Source organism: Oncorhynchus gorbuscha, linkage group LG02, assembly GCF_021184085.1.
Source record: "Oncorhynchus gorbuscha isolate QuinsamMale2020 ecotype Even-year linkage group LG02, OgorEven_v1.0, whole genome shotgun sequence".
NCBI classification, from domain to species: Eukaryota; Metazoa; Chordata; class Actinopteri; order Salmoniformes; family Salmonidae; genus Oncorhynchus; species Oncorhynchus gorbuscha.
Genome location: NC_060174.1, coordinates 3,884,955 through 3,907,180, shown reverse-complemented (window position 1 = coordinate 3,907,180; position 22,226 = coordinate 3,884,955).

The window sequence follows — 22,226 nt, the reverse complement described above, 5'->3', positions numbered from 1 at the left end:
TGGCCCGCTCATGACTAAGCTATAATGGTTGTTTAGGTGAGGCATCATCACCAAGCCAGGTGTTTCTATCTATTCAGGTAAAGTAGACAATTTGTCAGAAATGATACATCGAAGTCTTTTTTTACAACAATGAAGGATTATAGTGCCTAGACTTGACTGAACCCACAATGATACAGACCATAGGGAATTGAGCTACAGAGAAGTCTGGAGATTCAGGGTTAAATCCACTGTCATCAAGTCAGAGACACAGAGTCTGACACGGCACCTTCATTCTCTGGTCTAAAGTAGTGCACTATGGAGGGAATAGGGCTCTGGTCTAAAGTAGTGCACTATATAGGGAGTAGGGCTCTGGTCTAAAGTAGTGCACTATGGAGGGAATAGGGCTCTGGTCTAAAGTAGTGCACTATGGAGGGAATAGGGCTCTGGTCTAAAGTAGTGCACTATATAGGGAATAGGGCTCTGGTCTAAAGTAGTGCACTATATAGGGAATAGGGCTCTGGTCTAAAGTAGTGCACTATGGAGGGAATAGGGCTCTGGTCTAAAGTAGTGCACTATGGAGGGAATAGGGTTCTGGTCTAAAGTAGTGCACTATGGAGGGAATAGAGGCTCTGGTCTAAAGTAGTGCACTATGGAGGGAATAGGGCTCTGGTCTAAAGTAGTGCACTATGGAGGGAATAGGGCTCTGGTCTAAAGTAGTGCACTATATAGGGAATAGGGCTCTGGTCTAAAGTAGTGCACTATGGAGGGAATAGGGCTCTGGTCTAAAGTAGTGCACTATGGAGGGAATAGGGCTCTGGTCTAAAGTAGTGCACTATATAGGGAATAGGGCTCTGGTCTAAAGTAGTGCACTATGGAGGGAATAGGGCTCTGGTCTATAGTAGTGCACTATGGAGGGAATAGGGGCTCTGGTCTAAAGTAGTGCACTATGGAGGGAATAGGGCTCTGGTCTATAGTAGTGCACTATGGAGGGAATAGGGGCTCTGGTCTATAGTAGTGCACTATGGAGGGAATAGGGCTCTGGTCTATAGTAGTGCACTATGGAGGGAATAGGGGCTCTGGTCTAAAGTAGTGCACTATGGAGGGAATAGGGGCTCTGGTCTAAAGTAGTGCACTATGGAGGGAATAGGGCTCTGGTCTAAAGTAGTGCACTATATAGGGAATAGGGCTCTGGTCTAAAGTAGTGCACTATGGAGGGAATAGGGCTCTGGTCTAAAGTAGTGCACTATGGAGGGAATAGGGCTCTGGTCTAAAGTAGTGCACTATGGAGGGAATAGGGCTCTGGTCTCTAGTGCACTATATAGGGAATAGGGCTCTGGTCTAAAGTAGTGCACTATGGAGGGAATAGGGCTCTGGTCTAAAGTAGTGCACTATGGAGGGAATAGGGTTCTGGTCTAAAGTAGTGCACTATGGAGGGAATAGAGGCTCTGGTCTAAAGTAGTGCACTATGGAGGGAATAGGGCTCTGGTCTAAAGTAGTGCACTATGGAGGGAATAGGGCTCTGGTCTAAAGTAGTGCACTATATAGGGAATAGGGCTCTGGTCTAAAGTAGTGCACTATGGAGGGAATAGGGCTCTGGTCTAAAGTAGTGCACTATGGAGGGAATAGGGCTCTGGTCTAAAGTAGTGCACTATATAGGGAATAGGGCTCTGGTCTAAAGTAGTGCACTATGGAGGGAATAGGGCTCTGGTCTATAGTAGTGCACTATGGAGGGAATAGGGGCTCTGGTCTAAAGTAGTGCACTATGGAGGGAATAGGGCTCTGGTCTATAGTAGTGCACTATGGAGGGAATAGGGGCTCTGGTCTATAGTAGTGCACTATGGAGGGAATAGGGCTCTGGTCTATAGTAGTGCACTATGGAGGGAATAGGGGCTCTGGTCTAAAGTAGTGCACTATGGAGGGAATAGGGGCTCTGGTCTAAAGTAGTGCACTATGGAGGGAATAGGGCTCTGGTCTAAAGTAGTGCACTATATAGGGAATAGGGCTCTGGTCTAAAGTAGTGCACTATGGAGGGAATAGGGGCTCTGGTCTAAAGTAGTGCACTATGGAGGGAATAGGGGCTCTGGTCTAAAGTAGTGCACTATGGAGGGAATAGGGGCTCTGGTCTAAAGTAGTGCACTATGGAGGGAATAGGGCTCTGGTCTAAAGTAGTGCACTATGGAGGGAATAGGGCTCTGGTCTAAAGTAGTGCACTATGGAGGGAATAGGGGCTCTGGTCTAAAGTAGTGCACTATGGAGGGAATAGGGCTCTGGTCTAAAGTAGTGCACTATGGAGGGAATAGGGTTCTGGTCTAAATTAGTGCACTATGGAGGGAATAGAGGCTCTGGTCTAAAGTAGTGCACTATGGAGGGAATAGGGGCTCTGGTCTAAAGTAGTGCACTATGGAGGGAATAGGGGCTCTGGTCTAAAGTAGTGCACTATGGAGGGAATAGGGGCTCTGGTCTAAAGTAGTGCACTATATAGGGAGTAGGGCTCTGGTCTAAAGTAGTGCACTATGGAGGGAATAGGGGCTCTGGTCTAAAGTAGTGCACTATGGAGGGAATAGGGGCTCTGGTCTAAAGTAGTGCACTATATAGGGAATAGGGGGCTCTGGTCTAAAGTAGTGCACTATGGAGGGAATAGGGGCTCTGGTCTAAAGTAGTGCACTATGGAGGGAATAGGGGCTCTGGTCTAAAGTAGTGCACTATGGAGGGAATAGGGGCTCTGGTCTAAAGTAGTGCACTATGGAGGGAATAGGGGCTCTGGTCTAAAGTAGTGCACTACGGAGGGAATAGGGCTCTGGTCTAAAGTAGTGCACTATATAGGGAATAAGGCTCTGGTCTAAAATATTGCACTATATTGGGAATAGGGGCTCTGGTCTAAAGTAGTGCACCTTATAGGGAATAGGGCTCTGGTCAAAATTAGTGCACTATGGAGGGAACAGAGTGCCATTTGGGAATCAACCATTCTGTTTATTCTGCGGTTTCCCCATGATGCATATTCCCAGGTCCTGCGCTGCCTAAAAACAAGTTAATTGCGGCGATCAACTGGACAGGCATCAGCTTCCTGGATGAGGAGAGGAGACTGCTGCAGCTCTCCTACCCAGAGGTCACTAGGAGTCAACACCATGAGGTACAGAAAGATAAGTCAACAGTCATAGTTTCAGGCACAGTTGGTTGGGAGCATGGAGTTTAGTGGGACTGAAAAGGGCAATCTGCAATTCAGACAACAACGCTGCGGCACCCCACCACTCTTTTGTTAAACAGTTGTGCGGCTGGAGAAATTTAACCACTCGCAAATTCCTAGAAAGAGCTATGAATTCAAGGATCGGACCATCCATGATCTGTGTGGTATTGATTTCCTCTCCTTCCCTCAGGGGAGGGCAAGACGTTTGGCCAGTCTGTGAGTCTCCGGAGTCTGAAGGGAGACTTCTCTCTGAAATGCGGTGATGACTGGGAACATAGCAGAGCTGGTGCATATGTTCCTGGGAGCACTGAGGGAACGCTCTCGGTATGCTGTGGCCCCGCAGGAAGTCAACCAAAGTTAGTCAGACACAAACGAATGATTTAAGAGACGTTACTTTTCTTTAGCAAACTTTAAATCAAGTTTTATATCCAGTACCAGTCAAAAGTGGAGTTTGGGACACACCTACTCATTCAAGGGTTTTTATGTTTTTACTATTTTCTAAAATGGTAGAATAACAGTGAAGACGTCAACACTATGAAATAACACATACTAACGCAGAAAGTGTTAAACAATCTAAATATATTTGATGTTCTTCAAAGTAGACACCCCTTGATGAATGAGTAGGTGTGTCCAAACTCGGCACAACGGTCAGGAGGAATTTTAGACCGTTCCTCTTTACAAAACCCTTTCAGTTCATCAATATTCTTGAGATGTCTGGTCGAGGTCATGTATCAGGTTGAGGTCATGTATCAGGTTGAGGTCATGTATCAGGTTGAGGTCATGTATCAGGTTGAGGTCATGTATCAGGTTGAGGTCATGTCATCAGGTTGAGGTCATGTCACCTCATCAGGTTGAGGTCATGTCACCTCATCAGGTTGAGGTCATGTCACCTCATCAGGTTGAGGTTATGTCACCTCATCAGGTTGAGGTCATCAGGTGATCAGGTTGAGGTCATGTATCAGGTTGAGGTCATGTATCAGGTTGAGGTCATGTATCAGGTTGTATCAGGTTGAGGTATCAGGTTGAGGTCATGTCACCTCATCAGGTTGAGGTCATGTCACCTCATCAGGTTGAGGTCATGTATCAGGTTGAGGTCATGTATCAGGTTGAGGTCATGTATCAGGTTGAGGTCATGTATCAGGTTGAGGTCATGTCACCTCATCAGGTTGAGGTCATGTCACCTCATCAGGTTGAGGTCATGTCACCTCATCAGGTTGAGGTCATGTCACCTCATCAGGTTGAGGTCATGTCACCTCATCAGGTTGAGGTCATGTATCAGGTTGAGGTCATGTCACCTCATCAGGTTGAGGTCATGTATCAGGTTGAGGTCATGTATCAGGTTGAGGTCATGTCACCTCATCAGGTTGAGGTCATGTATCAGGTTGAGGTCATGTCACCTCATCAGGTTGAGGTCATGTCACCTCATCAGGTTGAGGTCATGTCACCTCATCAGGTTGAGGTCATGTCACCTCATCAGGTTGATGTCATGTATCAGGTTGAGGTCATGTATCAGGTTGAGGTCATGTATCAGGTTGAGGTCATGTCACCTCATCAGGTTGATGTCATGTATCAGGTTGAGGTCATGTATCAGGTTGAGGTCATGTATCAGGTTGAGGTCATGTATCAGGTTGAGGTCATGTATCAGGTTGAGGTCATGTCACCTCATCAGGTTGAGGTCATGTCACCTCATCAGGTTGAGGTCATGTATCAGGTTGAGGTCATGTATCAGGTTGAGGTCATGTATCAGGTTGAGGTCATGTATCAGGTTGAGGTCATGTATCAGGTTGAGGTCATGTATCAGGTTGAGGTCATGTATCAGGTTGAGGTCATGTATCAGGTTGAGGTCATGTATCAGGTTGAGGTCATGTATCAGGTTGAGGTCATGTCACCTCATCAGGTTGAGGTCATGTATCAGGTTGAGGTCATGTCACCTCATCAGGTTGAGGTCATGTATCAGGTTGAGGTCATGTCACCTCATCAGGTTGAGGTCATGTATCAGGTTGAGGTCATGTCACCTCATCAGGTTGAGGTCATGTATCAGGTTGAGGTCATGTCACCTCATCAGGTTGAGGTCATGTCACCTCATCAGGTTGAGGTCATGTATCAGGTTGAGGTCATGCATCAGGTTGAGGTCATGTATCAGGTTGAGGTCATGTATCAGGTTGAGGTCATGTATCAGGTTGAGGTCATGTATCAGGTTGAGGTCATGTATCAGGTTGAGGTCATGTATCAGGTTGAGGTCATGTATCAGGTTGAGGTCATGTATCAGGTTGAGGTCATGTATCAGGTTGAGGTCATGTATCAGGTTGAGGTCATGTATCAGGTTGAGGTCAGGCCGTATCTTCTTCTTTTTAAGCCATTCCGTTGTTGATTTACTGTTTTGTGTTTTTGAGTCGTTGTCCTGTTGAATTTAAATTTACCACAAAATACACAATGTGGACCCAGAGGAAATCACTTGAAAGTATTTATTATTAAAACACATATTTCCAAAGTGGCCATTGATGGTAAAAACAATAACACATTGATTAAAAGACGAGACAAAATTACAAACAACCATAAATATATTCATTTATATTGACGTCCTAAAAGAATGTCACTAGTCACTGCACGTCTCCCTAACCTTAAAAATCAACCGTATTCATTTCACATTAAAACAATCTATTAATTGCACTTCATACCGATCCTTCAAATCAATACACCTGACCAACACTAGGGGGCAGTGGAGTTGTTTCTCTTACTTAGACAACCTTGTCCAAAGGAAAACTTTTGCCTGCTTTTTAAAGCTATTTTAACTTTTTTAATTTGCTTGATCTCCAAGGGAAGGCTATTCCATAGACAAATGCCTGGTTGGAAAAAGGTGCTGAACTTTCTTCATTTTTAGACAATTTATCTTACCGTCAACAGATGAACATCGAGGCTTTTAGAGATACTTTTGTAATCCTTTCCAGCTTTATGCAAGTCAACAATTCTTCATCTTAGGTCTTCTGAGATTTATTTTGTTCAAGGCAGGGTTCACATCAAACAATGCTTCTGGTGAATATCAAACTCACATTTTGTGAGTGTTTTTTTATAGGGCAAGGCAGCTCTAACCAACATCTCCAATATGGTCTCATTGATTGGACTCCAGGTTAGCTGACTCCTGACTCCAATGAGCTTTTGGAGAAGTCATTAGCCTCGGGGGGTTTAGATACGTTTGCCAACCTACACTGTGAATGGTTAAATGATGTATTCAGTATAGACAAGAAAAATACAATCATTTGTGTGTTATTAGTTGAAGCACACTGTGTTTGTCTATTATTGTGACTTAGAAGAAGATCAGATGTAATTTGATGACCAATTTCAGCAGAAATCCAGGTATTTCCAAAGGGTTCACATACTGTTTCTTACCACTGTGTATGTTTGTAACTATACTGAAACGAGTAGTATTTCACCTGTATTCATTACTATCTCTATCTCTTATTCTCTCTCCCCCTTTCTGTCTCTCTTTCTCTCACCCCCTCCTCTCATCCCCCTCTCTCTACCTCTCTTTCCCTCTCATTCCCCCATCTCTCTCCTCTCTCCCATCTCTCTCTCTCTCTCTCTCTCTCTCTCTCTCTCTCTCTCTCTCTCTCTCTCTCTCTCTCTCTCTCTCTCTCTCTCTCTCTCTCTCTCTCTCTCCCTCTCATACCCCATCTCTCTCTCTCTCTCTACCTCTCTTTCCCTCTCATTCCCGCTCTCTCTCCCCATCTCTCTCTCTCTCTCTCTCTCTCTCTCTCTCTCTCTCTCTCTCTCCCCTCTCTCCCCCTCTCTCTCTACCTCTCTTTCCCTCTCATTCCCCTCTCTCTCCACATCTCTCTCTCTCTCTCTCTCTCTCTCTCTCTCTCTCTCTCTCTCTCTCTCTCTCTCTCCCTCTCATACCCCATCTCTCTCCCCTTTCTGTCTCTCTTTCTCTCACCCCTCACTCCCTCTCACCCCCTCTGTCCCCCTCTCTCTCTACCTCTCTTTCCCTCTCATTCCCGCTCTCTCTCCACATCTCTCTCTCTCTCTCTAGATAACCCTACGTTTCTGAGCTTTAAGAAAGGAGAGCTGATAGTCCTCATTAAAGACGATGAGCTGACTGTCGCACCAGTAAGACAGGGGCGGTACCCACCGACGCTATCATAGTCCTGCCCACTCTCACTAAACCCACCAATGAAGTCCTGGTATGAACACATAGTCCTGCCCACTCTCACTAAACCCACCAATGAAGTCCTGGTATGAACACATAGTCCTGCCCACTCTCACTAAACCCACCAATGAAGTCCTGGTATGAACACATAGTCCTGCCCACTCTCACTAAACCCACCAATGAAGTCCTGGTATGAACACATAGTCCTGCCCACTCTCACTAAACCCACCAATGAAGTCCTGGTATGAACACATAGTCCTGCCCACTCTCACTAAACCCACCAATGAAGTCCTGGTATGAACTCATAGCCCGTATATGTTTCTGAAGTGGATAATGGTTTCTAGGAGCTCAGGGATGTTGCAACCCTTACACATCAATCCTTTTCCTCACTAGCTCTGATTGGTGGCTTGTATCAAGGTTTAACTGGCAATGATTGTTATCTGTGGATGTTCAACCTTCTTTGGTTGAATCCGTTGACTGTAAGTGGCTCTAGCGAAATGACTCAACTGTTTTACAGAGTCTTCTGAATCTGTCACCTGACCAGACGAAGAACATCACGGCAGCCAATCAGAAGGAGACAGGCAATGTGGAGAGTATGGCCCCCTTGTCCCTCCAAGAGTTGTCCTGATGAGTACTTCAGGTAAGAAGATCTGTCCTTATGTTCCTCAAAGGATCAGATTAAAGAGTTGTCCTATGAGTACTTCAGGTAAGAAGATCTGTCCTTATGTTCCTCAAAGGATCAGATTAAAGAGTTGTCCTATGAGTACTTCAGGTAAGAAGATCTGTCCTTATCTTCCTCAAAGGATCAGATTAAAGAGATGTCCTATGAGTACTTCAGGTAACAGGTTCCATACATCTATCCCTAGCCCCGGTGTCCCTCAAAATGTTCTCCTACCAATACTTCAGGTAACAGGTTCCATACATCTATCCCTAGCCCCGGTGTCCCTCAAAATGTTCTCCTACCAATACTTCAGATAACAGGTTCCATACATCTATCCCTAGCCCCGGTGTCCCTCAAAATGTTCTCCTACCAATACTTCAGATAACAGGTTCCATACATCTATCCCCAGCCCCGGTGTCCCTCAAAATGTTCTCCTACCAATACTTCAGGTAACAGGTTCCATACATCTATCCCTAGCCCCGGTGTCCCTCAAAATGTTCTCCTACCAATGCTTCAGGTAACAGGTTCCATACATCTATCCCTAGCCCCGGTGTCCCTCAAAATGTTCTCCTACCAATACTTCAGATAACAGGTTACATACATCTATCCCTAGCCCCGGTGTCCCTCAAAATGTTCTCCTACCAATACTTCAGATAACAGGTTCCATACATCTATCCCTAGCCCCGGTGTCCCTCAAAATGTTCTCCTACCAATACTTCAGGTAACAGGTTCCATACATCTATCCCTAGCCCCGGTGTCCCTCAAAATGTTCTCCTACCAATACTTCAGGTAACAGGTTCCATACATCTATCCCTAGCCCGGGTGTCCCTCAAAATGTTCTCCTACCAATGCTTCAGGTAACAGGTTCCATACATCTATCCCTAGCCCCGGTGTCCCTCAAAATGTTCTCTTACCAATGCTTCAGGTAACAGGTTCCATTCATCTATCCCTAGCCCCGGTGTCCCTCAAAATGTTCTCCTACCAATACTTCAGATAACAGGTTCCATACATCTAACCCTAGCCCCGGTGTCCCTCAAAATGTTCTCCTACCAATACTTCAGATAACAGGTTCCATACATCTATCCCTAGCCCGGGTGTCCCTCAAAATGTTCTCCTACCAATACTTCAGGTAACAGGTTCCATTCATCTATCCCTAGCCCCGGTGTCCCTCAAAATGTTCTCCTACCAATACTTCAGATAACAGGTTCCATACATCTAACCCTAGCCCCGGTGTCCCTCAAAATGTTCTCCTACCAATACTTCAGATAACAGGTTCCATACATCTATCCCTAGCCCCGGTGTCCCTCAAAATGTTCTCCTACCAGGAAAAGGTTACTTCAGCCCCGGTGTCCCTCAAAATGAAACAGGTTCCATACATCTATCCCTAGCCCAGGTGTCCCTCAAAATGTTCTCCTACCAATACTTTAGGTAACAGGTTCCATACATCTATCCCTAGCCCAGGTGTCCCTCAAAATGTTCTCCTACCAATACTTCAGATAACAGGTTCCATACATCTATCCCTAGCCCAGGTGTCCCTCAAAATGTTCTCCTACCAATACTTCAGATAACAGGTTCCATACATCTATCCCTAGCCCCGGTGTCCCTCAAAATGTTCTCCTACCAATACTTCAGATAACAGGTTCCATACATCTAACCCTAGCCCCGGTGTCCCTCAAAATGTTCTCCTACCAATACTTCAGATAACAGGTTCCATACATCTAACCCTAGCCCCGGTGTCCCTCAAAATGTTCTCCTACCAATACTTTAGGTAACAGGTTCCATACATCTATCCCTAGCCCAGGTGTCCCTCAAAATGTTCTCCTACCAATACTTCAGATAACAGGTTCCATACATCTATCCCTAGCCCGGGTGTCTCTCAAAATGTTCTCCTACCAATACTTCAGATAACAGGTTCCATACATCTAACCCTAGCCCCGGTGTCCCTCAAAATGTTCTCCTACCAATACTTCAGATAACAGGTTCCATATATCTAACCCTAGCCCCGGTGTCCCTCAAAATGTTCTCCTACCAATACTTCAGATAACAGGTTCCATACATCTATCCCTAGCCCCGGTGTCTCTCAAAATGTTCTCCTACCAATACTTCAGGAAACAGTTCTACTACCATAGATCTATATGGTATATTATGTAGATTTGTCCTTATATGGTATAGAATGTAGATATGTCCATATAGATCTACTGTATATGGTCTAGAACTAACACATGTAATGTATATTGGAAAACATTGCAATTATAACAGTTCCTAAAAGTTATGTGATTCTGTCTGTCCCTCCAGGCAGCCCATCAAGGATGTGAACCGTCAGGTGATCTCTAAGAATGTGACCCCTGAGAGGCTGTGGGTCAACTCCATGGAGCCAATCAGAGAGCCCCTTCATAAGAGGCTGATGGGGAACTCTGAATAATCCTTTAATAATTGATGTACTACCTTGTCACTGACAGATGACTTCAATATTATCTTCAAGAGCATCTTTGGAATCACATGAACATTACATTTGTAGTCCTTTAGCATTCTTATTCAGAGCGACTTACCCTGGCCTTCACTGATATCCTTATACTGTGTTATCGCTACCTACATTTCTATCCAAACCAAGGTGTCATGAACAGTAGAGCCAACGGAAGATTAAAAAGATATGGAATAAGTGCAAAGATATGGAATAAGTGCAGAGATATGGAATAAGTGCAAAGATATGGAATAAGTGCAATGATATGGAATAAGTGCAAAGATATGGAATAAGTGCAAAGATATGGAATAAGTGCAATGATATGGAATAAGTGCAAAGATATGGAATAAGTGCAATGATATGGAATAAGTGCAATGATATGGAATAAGTGCAATGATATGGAATAAGTGCAAAGATATGGAATAAGTGCAAAGATATGGAATAAGTGCAAAGATATGGAATAAGTGCAAAGATATGGAATAAGTGCAAAGATATGGAATAAGTGCAAAGATATGGAATAAGTGCAAAGATATGGAATAAGTGCAAAGATATGGAATAAGTGCAAAGATATGGAATAAGTGCAAAGATATGGAATAAGTGCAAAGATATGGAATAAGTGCAAAGATATGGAATAAGTGCAAAGATATGGAATAAGTGCAAAGATATGGAATAAGTGCAAAGATATGGAATAAGTGCAAAGATATGGAATAAGTGCAAAGATATGGAATAAGTGCAAAGATATGGAATAAGTGCAATGATATGGAATAAGTGCAAAGATATGGAATAAGTGCAAAGATATGGAATAAGTGCAATGATATGGAATAAGTGCAAAGATATGGAATAAGTGCAAAGATATGGAATAAGTGCAAAGATATGGAATAAGTGCAAACCATTTTGTCTGGATAAGAGGATACATCACCTTTTGTTATCACGTGTCACGGATCCCTCCGGAACATTCCTCACGCACACCTGTCCCCTGCTCACCTGTCCCCTGTTCACCTCTCACCTGTTCACCTGTCCCCTGTTTACCTGTCCCAAATGTACCTGTTCCCTGTTCACCTGTCCCCTGTGCACCTGTCCCCTGTGCACCTGTCCCCTGTTCACATGTCCCCTGTTCACCTCTTCCCTGTTCACCTGTCCCTTGTTCGCCTGTCCCCTATGTACCTGTCCCCTAATCACCTGTCCCCTATACACATGTCCCCTATACACATGTCCCCTATTCACCTGTCCCCTGTTTCACCTGTCCCCTGTTCACCTGAACCCTATTCACCTCTCCCCTGTTCACCTGTCCCCTGTTCACCTTCTCCCCTAATCACCTGTCCCCTATACACCTGTCCCCTATTCACCTGTCCCCTGTTCACCTGTCCCCTGTCACCTGTCCCCTGTTCACCTGTCCCCTGTAACCTGTCCCCTGTTCACCTGTCCCCTGTTCACCTGTCCCCTGTTCACCTGTCCCCTGTTTACCTGTCCCCTGTTCACCTCTCCCCTGTCACCTGTCCCCTGTTCACCTCTCCCCTGTCATCTGTCCCCTGTTCACCTGTCCCCTGTTCACCTGTCCCCTGTTCACCTGTCCCCTGTCACCTGTCCCCTGTTCACCTGTCCCCTGGTCACCTGTCCCCTGTTCACTTGTCCCCTTTTCACCTGTCCCCAGTCACCTGTCCCCTGTTCACTTGTCCCCTTTTCACCTGTCCCCTGTCACCTGTCCCCTGTTCACCTGTCCCCTGTTCACTTGTCCCCTTTTCACCTGTCCCCTGTTCACCTGTCCCCTGTTCACCTGTCCCCTGTTCACTTGTCCCCTTTTCACCGGTCCCCTGTCACCTGTCCCCTGTTCACTTTTCCCCTGTTTACCTGTCCCCTGTCCCCAATTCCCACTGATTACCTGTCCCCTTTTCACCTGTCCCCTGTCCCCAATTCCCACTGATTACTATTTGTATTTATGTGCCCTTTGGTTTCCATGGTCTTGTTTGATTATTGTTCCAATGTCCGTTGGTGCGTGTGAGTACCTGTGCTGTGTGTTTTGGGCTTTCGTGCCATTGTGGTTTGTGTAGATGATTATGGGTCTCGTCCCGTGTGATAATCGTTGTCTGCTTGTGTTATTTATTTGAGGTACTCCTCGCTCTTTTGTTTTGGGTTTCAACCCTGTGTCTTTACACGGCACGCTGTAATTTGGACTTAATTTAAAAAACGATTACGCATTCCTGCGCTTGTCTCCCGATCCTTCATACCAACGTTACATCACGGTTGGTTCCATATCCTTAAAGGTTGAAGAGCCCAGGATCACAGACCCCACCTCTTCTCTCGTGGTTGGATCACAGACCCCACCTCTTCTCTCGTGGTTTGATCACAGACCCCACCTCTTCTCTCGTGGTTGGATCACAGACCCCACCTCTTCTCTCGTGGTTTGATCACAGACCCCACCTCTTCTCTCGTGGTTGGATCACAGACCCCACCTCTTCTCTCGTGGTTGGATCACAGACCCCACCTCTTCTCTCGTGGTTTGATCACAGACCCCACCTCTTCTCTCGTGGTTTGATCACAGACCCCACCTCTTCTCTCGTGGTTGGATCACAGACCCCACCTCTTCTCTCGTGGTTTGATCACAGACCCCACCTCTTCTCTCGTGGTTGGATCACAGACTCACCCCTTCTCTCGTGGTTGGATCACAGACCCCACCTCTTCTCTCGTGGTTGGATCACAGACTCACCCCTTCTCTCATGGTTGGATCACAGACTCACCCCTTCTCTCATGGTTGGATGGTGGGCCTTATTGGGATGCACAGTATTTGACCGACTGTTTTCAGAGATGTTTCAGTTCCTTTTCTTGCCCGTCATGTACCTATCCTGGGTGGTTTTAATACTGGTTCCAGGTATGTGTTCCTTCCTTTCCACGACCCGTGTGTACCTATCCTGAAGTACATGGGAGACTACCCCACCAGGCAGATACAGAGTCCTCTAGAGTTGACAGACCAGATCTTTGACCCAGCCACCAAGGACGAGGCCCTGAGAGACGAGATCTACTGTCAGATCCTGAAACAAACGACCAGTAACAACAACATGTAGGCTTCAAGGGCCCGTTTCCCAGACGCAGATTAGATGAAGCGTAATCCATTGATCAAGTGGTTATAGCCTACTGTTACTGGTAGATATTAGTGACATAAGCACTATATTACTACGATATTGTGATTATTACCCCCAGCATCACTGTCGTGGCACAGTTTCTCTGGACCCCCGCAAATGTCGGAGTTACCCCCCCCCTCCTGAAATATACAGTATATATATTTTTTTAATCTATTGCATCAATGGTCAGCTACTCACAAAGTATAGGCTGCTGTAGTCATTCTCAGTGGCATTAGGCTGTGTTGTTCAAATATAATTATAATGTTGAAAGTGGCGAGAGAGAGAACTTCAAAGAAGTGTAATCATACACACCAATTTGTAAGTCGCTCTGGATAAGAGCGTCTGCTAAATGACTTAAATGTAAATGTAAATGTACACTAAGGGTACTGGAGAAAATTATCTGCTACTGAAAATATCAGGATAATCTTCTAGGATGAATCTCGAACGGATCTTGTCTACATTTCATTCTTTTAATTTTCTTTTAATTTTAACAAGAGAGGAAAAGCAGAACTGGCACCTGTCATGTTGACCGCCATGACGCTCGCCGCCCACAGGTCTGATTAAAGAGCTGCGGTCTAGACAGGCCTGTTTTCAGAAAGCTTCCTGATTGGACATATAGAGAATGACGGCCTAGGAACAGTGGGTTAACTGCCTGTTCAGGGGCAGAACGACAGATTTGTACCTTGTCAGCTCGGGGGTTTGTACTTGTAACCTTCCGGTTACTAGTCCAACGCTCTAACCACTAGGCTACTCTGCCGCCCCAAATAACGTTTCAACCGGTGACGTCACTCTCTCTGAGACCTTGACGTAGTTGTTCCCCCCACAGCTTTTGTGGAACGATAGGAAACTCTGGACGGTTCTGATGTCTAGCCTGGGTTTGTTTACATGATGTCTAGCCTGGGTTTGTTTACATGATGTCTTGCCTGGGTTTGTTTACATGATGTCTTGCCTGGGTTTGTTTACATGATGTCTTGCCTGGGTTTGTTTACATGATGTCTTGCCTGGGTTTGTTTACATGATGTCTTGCCTGGGTTTGTTTACATGATGTCTAGTCTGGGTTTGTTTACATGATGTCTAGCCTGGGTTTGTTTACATGATGTCTGGGTTTGTTTACATGATGTCTTGCCTGGGTTTGTTTACATGATGTCTGGGTTTGTTTACATGATGTCTTGCCTGGGTTTGTTTACATGATGTCTTGCCTGGGTTTGTTTACATGATGTCTAGTCTGGGTTTGTTTACATGATGTCTTGCCTGGGTTTGTTTACATGATGTCTTGCCTGGGTTTGTTTGCATGATGTCTAGCCTGGGTTTGTTTACATGATGTCTTGCCTGGGTTTGTTTACATGATGTCTTGCCTGGGTTTGTTTACATGATGTCTTGCCTGGGTTTGTTTACATGATGTCTTGCCTGGGTTTGTTTACATGATGTCTTGCCTGGGTTTGTTTACATGATGTCTTGCCTGGGTTTGTTTACATGATGTCTTGTCTGGGTTTGTTTACATGATGTCTTGCCTGGGTTTGTTTACATGATGTCTAGTCTGGGTTTGTTTACATGATGTCTGGGTTTGTTTACATGATGTCTAGCCTGGGTTTGTTTACATGATGTCTGGGTTTGTTTACATGATGTCTTGCCTGGGTTTGTTTACATGATGTCTTGCCTGGGTTTGTTTACATGATGTCTTGCCTGGGGTTTGCATGATTTGTTTACATGATGTCTTGCCTGGGTTTGTTTACATGATGTCTGGGTTTGTTTACATGATGTCTTGCCTGGGTTTGTTTACATGATGTCTGGGTTTGTTTACATGATGTCTTGCCTGGGTTTGTTTACATGATGTCTAGCCTGGGTTTGTTTACATGATGTCTTGCCTGGGTTTGTTTACATGATGTCTTGCCTGGGTTTGTTTGCATGATGTCTAGCCTGGGTTTGTTTACATGATGTCTAGCCTGGGTTTGTTTACATGATGTCTTGCCTGGGTTTGTTTACATGATGTCTTGCCTGGGTTTGTTTACATGATGTCTTGCCTGGGTTTGTTTGGATGTCTTGCCTGGGTTTTGCATGATGTCTAGCCTGGGTTTGTTTACATGATGTCTAGCCTGGGTTTGTTTACATGATATCTTGCCTGGGTTTGTTTACATGATGCCTGGGTTTCTTTACATGATGTCTTGCCTGGGTTTCTTTACATGATGTCTTGCCTGGGTTTGTTTGCATGATGTCTAGCCTGGGTTTGTTTACATGATGTCTAGCCTGGGTTTGTTTACATGATGCCTGGGTTTCTTTACATGAAGTCTTGCCTGGGTTTGTTTACATGATGTCTTGCCTGGGTTTGTTTGCATGATGTCTAGCCTGGGTTTGTTTACATGATGTCTAGCCTGGGTTTGTTTACATGATATCTTGCCTGGGTTTGTTTACATGATGCCTGGGTTTCTTTACATGATGTCTTGCCTGGGTTTGTTTACATGATGTCTGGGTTTGTTTACATGATGTCTTGCCTGGGTTTCTTTACATGATGTCTTGCCTGGGTTTGTTTACATGATGTCTTGCCTGGGTTTGTTTGCATGATTTCTTGCCTGGGTTTGTTTACATGATGTCTTGCCTGGGTTTGTTTGCATGATGTCTAGTCTGGGTTTGTTTACATGATGTCTAGCCTGGGTTTGTTTACATGATGTCTGGGTTTCTTTACATGATGTCTTGCCTGGGTTTCTTTACATGATGTCTTGCCTGGGTTTGTTTACATGATGTCTGGGTTTGTTTACATGATGTCTTGCCTGGGTTTCTTTACATGATGTCTTGCCTGGGTTTCTTTACATGATGTCTTGCCTGGGTTTGTTTGCATGATTTCTTGCCTGGGTTTGTTTACATGATGTCTAGCCTGGGTTTGTGTACATGAAGTCTTGCCTGGGTTTGTGTACATGATATCTTGCCTGGGTTTGTTTACATAATGTCTTGCCTGGGTTTGTTTACATGATGTCTTGCCTGGGTTTGTTTACATGATGTCTGGGTTTGTTTACATGATGTCTTGCCTGGGTTTCTTTACATGATGTCTTGCCTGGGTTTGTTTACATGATGTCTTGCCTGGGTTTGTTTGCATGATGTCTAGTCTGGGTTTGTTTACATGATGTCTAGCCTGGGTTTGTTTACATGATGTCTAGCCTGGGTTTGTGTACATGATGTCTTGCCTGGGTTTGGATGTTGTTTGTTTACATGATATCTTGCCTGGGTTTGTTTTTACATGAATAATGATATCTTGCCTGGGTTTGTTTACATGATGTCTTGCCTGGGTTTGTTTACATGATGTCTTGCCTGGGTTTGTTTACATGATGTCTTGCCTGGGTTTGTTTACATGATGCCTGGGTTTCTTTACATGATGTCTTGCCTGGGTTTGTTTACATGATGTCTTGCCTGGGTTTGCTTTGTCGCCCTGACAGTTTGATATTTCTTAATCACAAATGATGTAAATGACATTTACTGAGTCTGGCTTGAATGTTCTGGAATGGTAGGTAGCTAGCTAGCACTCACTCACTCACTCACTCACCTGGCTGCTGGCACGTCATGAACAGTTGTCGCCTTGACTAAAACAAGCAGACAACAAGAACATTGTGTTTGAAAAATGTCAAGTTTTTGCTGTGAGCCAATTCGGTAACCAAGGTGAACATGGGTCGTAGTCCCCCGAGGCAGGCGGTGCCGCAGCATTCTATTTGATACCGACTGCGACCATGACACTTTTTATGAAAGTACCTGCCATGTATATGTTGCATATCGTGGGCAGGACAGGCTAACAATGGGAATTCCAAACCACCTGTTGTATATCGTGGGCAGGATAGGCTAACAATGGGAATTCCAAACCACCTGTTGTATATCGTGGGCAGGACAGGCTAACAATGGGAATTCCAAACCACCTGTTGTATATCGTGGGCAGGATAGGCTAACAATGGGAATTCCAAACCACCTGTTGTATATCGTGGGCAGGATAGGCTAACAATGGGAATTCCAAACCACCTGTTGTATATCGTGGGCAGGATAGGCTAACAATGGGAATTCCAAACCACCTGTTGTATATCGTGGGCAGGACAGGCTAACAATGGGAATTCCAAACCACCTGTTGTATATCGTGGGCAGGACAGGCTAACAATGGGAATTCCAAACCACCTGTTGTATATCGTGGGCAGGACAGGCTAACAATGGGAATTCCAAACCACCTGTTGCATATCGTGGGCAGGACAGGCTAACAATGGGAATTCCAAACCATATTGTTCACGTCTAATAATTCCTTAACATTGTGTGGTAAATCCATACATGGAGCCATTCAGACAAAATAATATTGCAACATTGTTTTCGATAATTTATGCAATCCTGTGCAATCCTGTGTTTTGGCATTTCCGTTATCAGCATTTTGTAGCTTGGAGTAGGAAGAGCTGGTTAAAACAAGACCTTTAATTAAATCAGACAAAACAATGATCAACGCTAAACACACTGTTGTTTTCAGGAGGGATTTCACTCTGAATTGTCAAATACCGACATGTTCTGATTTGAGTTTGCAAGTCTGTTTGTTTGCAAGCTGTTGCTTCAATACATTGTAATTGCTCCGCAGGCCCAGATAATTATATTGTAAGATATTTCAGTACCTGCAGTAAGGTAAGGTACATACTATGGCCATGTCAGATAAAGTACACAGACTGGGTTCAACATAGTAAGGTAAGGTAGCTACATAGTAAGGTAAGGTAGCTACATAGCAAAGTAAGGTAGCTACATAGTAAGGTAAGGTAACTACATAATAAAGTAAGGTAGCTACATAGTAAGCTAAGGTAGCTATAGAGTAAGGTAAGGTACATACTATGGCCATGTCAGATAAAGTACACAGACTGGGTTCAACATAGTAAGGTATGGTAGCTACATAGTAAGGTAAGGTAGCTACATAGTAAGGTAAGGTAGCTACATAGTAAAGTAAGGTAGCTACATAGTAAGGTAAGGTAGCTACATAGTAAGGTAAGGTAGCTACATAAGGTACATACTATGGCCATGGTAGGTAGCTGACTGGGCTTACTGTTATCACGTGTTTACCTTTTTCATAGTTATTCACTAATACTGTATCTTTACTTTGGGATTGTAAGTTAATAACTTGTTAAAAATCCATTGTATGTTTGTCCCCTATTGTGCTATATTTCCCCTATAGTTATATATTTCTCCTATAGTGATAGGTCTCTATAGTGATATATGTCCCCTATAGTAATATATTTATCCTATAGTGATATATGTCTCTATAGTGATATATGTCCCCTATAGTGATATATGTCCCCTATAGTTATATATTTATCCTATAGTGATATATGTCCCCTATAGTGATATGTCTCCTATAGTTATATACTGTATGTCCTCTATTGTGATATATGTCCCCTATAGTGATATATTTCTCCTATAATTATATACTGTATGTCCCCTATAGTGATATATGTCTCTATAGTGATATATGTCCCCTATAGTGATATATGTCTCTATAGTGATATATGTCTCTATAGTGATATATGTCCCCTATAGTGATATATGTCCCCTATAGTGATATATGCCCCCTATAGTGATATATGTCCCCTATAGTGATATATGTCCCCTATAGTGATATATGTCCCCTATAGTGATATATTTCCCCTATAGTGATATATGTCCCCTATAGTGATATATGTCTCTATAGTGATATATGTCCCCTATAGTGATATATGTCCCCTATAGTGATATATGTCTCCTATAATTATATACTGTATGTCCCCTATAGTGATATATGTCTCTATAGTGATATATTTCTCCTATAGTGATATATGTCTCTATAGTGATATATTTCTCCTATAGTGATATATGTCTCTATAGTGATATATGTCCCCTATAGTGATATATGTCTCTATAGTGATATATTTCTCCTATAGTGATATATGTCTCTATAGTCATATATGTCCCCTATAGTTATATACGGTATGTCCTCTATAGTGATATATGTCCCCTATAGTGATATATGTCCCCTATAGTTATATACGGTATGTCCTCTATAGTGATATATGTCTCTATAGTGATATATGTCTCTATAGTGATATATGTCTCTATAGTGATATATGTCTCTATAGTGATATATGTCTCTATAGTGATATATGTCCCCTATAGTGATATATGTCCCCTATAGTGATATATGTCTCTATAGTGATATATGTCTCTATAGTGATATATGTCCCCTATAGTGATATATTATTATTATTATTATATTATTATATGTCCCCTATAGTGATATATGTCTCCTATAGTTATATACGGTATGTCCTCTATGGTGATATATGTCTCTATAGTGATATATGTCCCCTATAGTGATATATGTCTCCTATAATTATATACTGTATGTCCCCTATAGTGATATATGTCTCTATAGTGATATATGTCTCTATAGTGATATATGTCTCCTATAGTTATATACGGTATGTCCTCTATAGTGATATATGTCCCCTATAGTGATATATGTCCCCTATAGTGATATATGTCCCCTATAGTTATATACGGTATGTCCTCTATAGAGATATAGTCTGTCACATATAGTGCATACATTGTACAGTGTAGGCTGAGGTTAGAAAAGCCTGTTTCAGTTGTTAAATAACGATGTGATTTGCATCAAGATTAGAGAAGCCTGTTTCAGTGGTTATTAAGTAACTGTACTTGAGTTGCATCACACTAATACATAACGTTGTTAGGTCTCCACTGCAACCCTCATGCTGTCCTCTTCTAGATATACAGGTAACTGCCCAAATAAACACCCACATACAGTGTGTTAATAAGGGCGTTGGGCCACCGTGAGCAGCCAGAACAGATTCAATGCACGTTGGCATAGATTCTACAGGGTCTGGACCTCCTATCTGGGGACCAGAAATGCCATTAGTTTGTGTTTTGTGATTTGGTGATTTGGTGATTGGTGGAAAACACTGTCTCCGACGCCACTCCAGAATCTCCCATTCAAACAAGGTTGAGATCTGGTGACTGAGACGGCCACGGCATATGGTTTACATACAATGGCCTGCCCAGCATTTTTATACATGACCCTAAGCATGATGGGATGTTAATTGATTAATTAACTCAGGCCCTGGTCAAAAGTGGTGCGTTATATTTATTATATTTTATTTCTTTATTTCACATTTATTTAACCAGGTAGGCTAGTTGAGAACACCTTTATTTAACCATGTAGGCTAGTTGAGAACACTTTATTTAACCAGGTAGGCCAGTTGAGAACACCTTTATTTAACCAGGTAGGCTAGTTGAGAACACCTTTATTTAACCAGGTAGGCCAGTTGAGAACACCTTTATTTAACCAGGTAGGCTAGTTGAGAACACCTTTATTTAACCAGGTAGGCCAGTTGAGAACAAGTTCTCATTTACAATTTACAAGATAAAGCAAAGCAGTGCGACACAAACAACAACACAGAGTTACACATGTGAAGTAATTAAAATTTAGCAAATGAACACTGGAGTGATAGATGAGCAGATGATGAGCAGATGGTGATGTGCAAGTAGTGATACCGGTGTGCAAAAGAGCAGAAAAGTAAAAAAACAATGTGGGGATGAGGTAGGGGGAAATGAGGTAGGGGGAAATGAGGTAGGTGGAAATGAGGTAGGGGGAAATGAGGTAGGGGGAAATGAGGTAGGGGGAAATGAGGTAGGGGGAAATGAGGTAGGGGGAAATGAGGTAGGGGGAAATGAGGTAGGGGGAAATGAGGTAGGGGGAAATGAGGTAGGGGGAAATGAGGTAGGGGAAATGAGGTAGGGGGAAATGAGGTAGGGGGAAATGAGGTAGGGGGAAATGAGGTAGGGGGAAATGAGGTAGGGGGAAATGAGGTAGGTGGAAATGAGGTAGGGGGAAATGAGGTAGGGGGAAATGAGGTAGGGGGAAATGAGATAGGGGGAAATGAGGTAGGGGGAAATGAGGTAGGTGGAAATGAGGTAGGTAGAAATGAGGTAGGTGGAAATGAGGTAGGTGGAAATGAGGTAGGGGGAAATGAGGTAGGTGGAAATGAGGTAGGAAATAGGGTGGCATTTGAGACTCATACACAGACAGGATAGAAACCTTCAGGGCTCAGTAACACCTCATTTTGTAGATCATGTGACTCAGACTGTGGGTTCTCTTTTCAGGTCATGTGACTCAGACTGTGGGTTTCTTTTCAGGTCATGTGACTCAGACTGGGTTCTCTTTTCAGGTTATGTGACTCAGACTGGGATATATTTTCAGGTCATGTGTATGTAGTAACCAGTAGTGACCAGTAGTGACCTGTAGTGACCAGTAGTGACCTGTAGTGACCAGTAGGAACCAGTAGGAACCAGTAGTGACCAGTAGTGACCAGTAGGAACCAGTAGTGACCTGTAAGTGACCAGTAGTGACCAGTAGGAACCAGTAGTGACCAGTGGTGACCAGTAGGAACCAGTAGTGACCAGTAGGAACCAGTAGGAACCAGTAGTGACCAGTAGTGACCAGTAAAAACCAGTGGTGACCAGTAGGAGCCAGTAGAGACCAGTGGTGACCAGTAGGAACCAGTAGAGACCAGTGGTAACCAGAATATAAGTTAGTGTGGTAGCTTTGTGTTGCCTAGCCCTGCACAGTAGGAACCAGTAGGCTCTCTCTGTAAAGTAAGTGTAATAACTGGTGGCTAGGCCTAGAACTTAGA